This window comes from Euprymna scolopes, chromosome 34, assembly GCF_053919585.1.
Source record: "Euprymna scolopes isolate OS-2025 chromosome 34, ASM5391958v1, whole genome shotgun sequence".
Classification (NCBI taxonomy): Eukaryota; Metazoa; Mollusca; class Cephalopoda; order Sepiida; family Sepiolidae; genus Euprymna; species Euprymna scolopes.
In genome coordinates, this window is record NC_136515.1 from 67,055,106 (window position 1) to 67,057,605 (window position 2,500).

General features: G+C 37.2%; 1 protein-coding gene across 20 annotated transcripts in view; it reads left to right on the forward strand.

Moving 5' to 3' along the window:
* The window catches only part of LOC145259277 (teneurin-m-like), a 694,747-nt gene that overhangs the window by 358,122 nt on the left and 334,125 nt on the right, over window positions 1–2,500 (forward strand). The window lies entirely within an intron of this gene.

Below are 2,500 nucleotides of genomic sequence, written 5' to 3' on the forward strand. Positions count from 1 at the left end.
CCTCCCGGCATGCGCGACTTCTCGTTATGGCTGTGACGTCACTCACGTTTCTAAAGGGATCATCTTCTTCTGTAACGTGCTCCTTGTCTCTGTCCTCTCAAATGTCATCGTTGGTCTGTGCCCACGTTTTTTTTTATAGTCTTTTTTCCTTTTTCCATTACGGTGACGTCACTCTGTACACAGTTCAGCATTTGCATACAGCCGCCACACTCTGTTAAAGGGAGTCCACTATCTAAGGCCTTGCCTACTCGCTTTGAGATGGATTAAATTAATTGCTTACTAAAAAGAAAAACCTAACCAGCTAATGGTAGCGGGCTGCCCAAGCAATTTTTATAGGGCCAGAGTGCTGGCTTGATTTCTTCCCAAATTCCCACCTTGTGTTACATCTTCCTTCTATGGGAAAGAAGTAAATAGCAATCTTACAGCAACTGTGGTTACTTTGAGACTACTAAATATCATCAGATGATTTGTTTTCAAAAACTCGTGGGAAATAAGCTGATAATACTAACATATATATATATTTTCAGATGTATATATAATACTTAATTCATTTGAACTCTAATATGTTCAGCGTGTCATAATCTTTAAAAGAAAAATAATACAACTTTTATCACCTGTACACAATTTAATATCGTATTTTTTTAAACTCTTGACCAGACTCTAGTTTTCGCATTTATCGACCTTATCAATGAAAAGCAACAAGCAATGTCTAATTATTCGACCAGAGTTATTTCCATGGGAAGTGCTCGTCTGAGCTCCAATCTCTGGTCCCCCCTCGCCAATCTTTCACGAAAAACACCCGTCTAGCTGAAACCACCGTCAGTAATTTTCTCCACTCTTTATCTGTGCCTAAATCAAAACGTAGATTCCATGAACAAAGCTTCTCTCTTAGAAGTGCCCGCCTGTGGAACTCTCTTCCGTTTGTCTGTTTCCCACCTGACTACAACTTGGATATCTTCAAGTCCAACATAAACAAATTCCTGATGAACCGCCCCCCCCCTAAGTAAGACACTTTATCAGATCTCCATTACTAGCGATTAGTACGGTATTGTCCCATTGATTACTGTACACGCAATAACCCTTATGCTCGAGTGGTCGCTGGGCCTTGATAAATGCTGACTTCCTTGTAAAAAAAAAAGAAAAAAAAAGTCTCTTCAGATTCATGATTTTGTGGATTGCTAATTCAAAATAGTTTCAATTCAGAAGAAATGGATTCCTACCTTTAAAAACTGAAATGTCTTCAAGAATTCTTCAAGTGGATCTTTGAGAATTACTTGCAGCAAGCTGAGCTCGATGAAGAATTGGGTTAATTGACAATGATTGCAAAATCTCAAAACGTTGCCTGATTTTAGAACAGATTTCAAAAACTGTTTCGTTTTATTTTTATATTTTTTTCAAAGCGAGGTTATCATTCTCCTTTCGAATTCCAATTTCTTTCGATAAATCATTAAGACGTCTACTGACACGAGAAACTGGCTTTTCATTGCACACACCATTCTTTCTCCCTTCAGAATAAGAAGCAATGGACAGCTTCTGTCATCTTTTCTAACTCCTGTGTTTATCAATTGAAGAGTGACCCACCGAAATGGCAACTATGGAATCCTTAAGGAACAGAAGTAGAGTAGAAAGTGCATCTTGGTTTTACTTGTAACTCTCGCTTCCTTTATTTTGTCCTTTAGTCCTCCTATTCCATGACCGATATTTCTGAAAAAGGGGAAAGAATTGCGGTTTTCTGTGTTGGAATCAATCCCATCCTAACACTTATCAGTCTAGTTTTTGACCTTGAAGAAGTTAGTTTTTTTTTGTTGTTTTTTTTTTAACTCATCCATTAACTGGCTTCATACCTTATCAGGAGCGATATTTTATTAAAAAAAAAAAACATTAATAAAATCAACAATTCTGTTGACAATCCAACTAGGGGTAGAACGATAAAAGTGTCACCTTAAATAAAACAACACTACAGCTTTATTTTAAAACTTTTATTGAAAAAAATTCAATCCAGGTAACTAAGTTATATAGTAGAGCTGACGTCGATTTAATGTAGCTTGGTTGTTTTTGTTTTACGGCATATCAACCCTTTTCAGGTTATTTAATGCCGAATCCAGTGATTTTAAAGACATTTTTTTTAATAGAATATATATATATATATTTTTTTTTCAAGTCAGTTTCTATTTAACACACATTTGGGACCCTAACAGGTACTTCCGCTCCGGGTTCTACCCTTATCCCCGAGTGGCTTCTGAGCCTTGATAAGTGGTGACCACCATGCAAAAAAAAAAAAAAGGTCAGAGTGGACCTGGTAGCAATGGCAATTAAAAGGTAGTTCCACACTCCTCAAAGCCCGCAAACTGAGGCCTCACCATCAGATATAGTTTAACGTCATATCGAGGACCACTTGCGTCCGGGTTTCGAAAGGGCAGTCACTTTCTTACGCTGGTCAATTATGAACAATTTCCTAATCAGTACATTATTCGAGTATTGCAATGATGACTAAACTCAT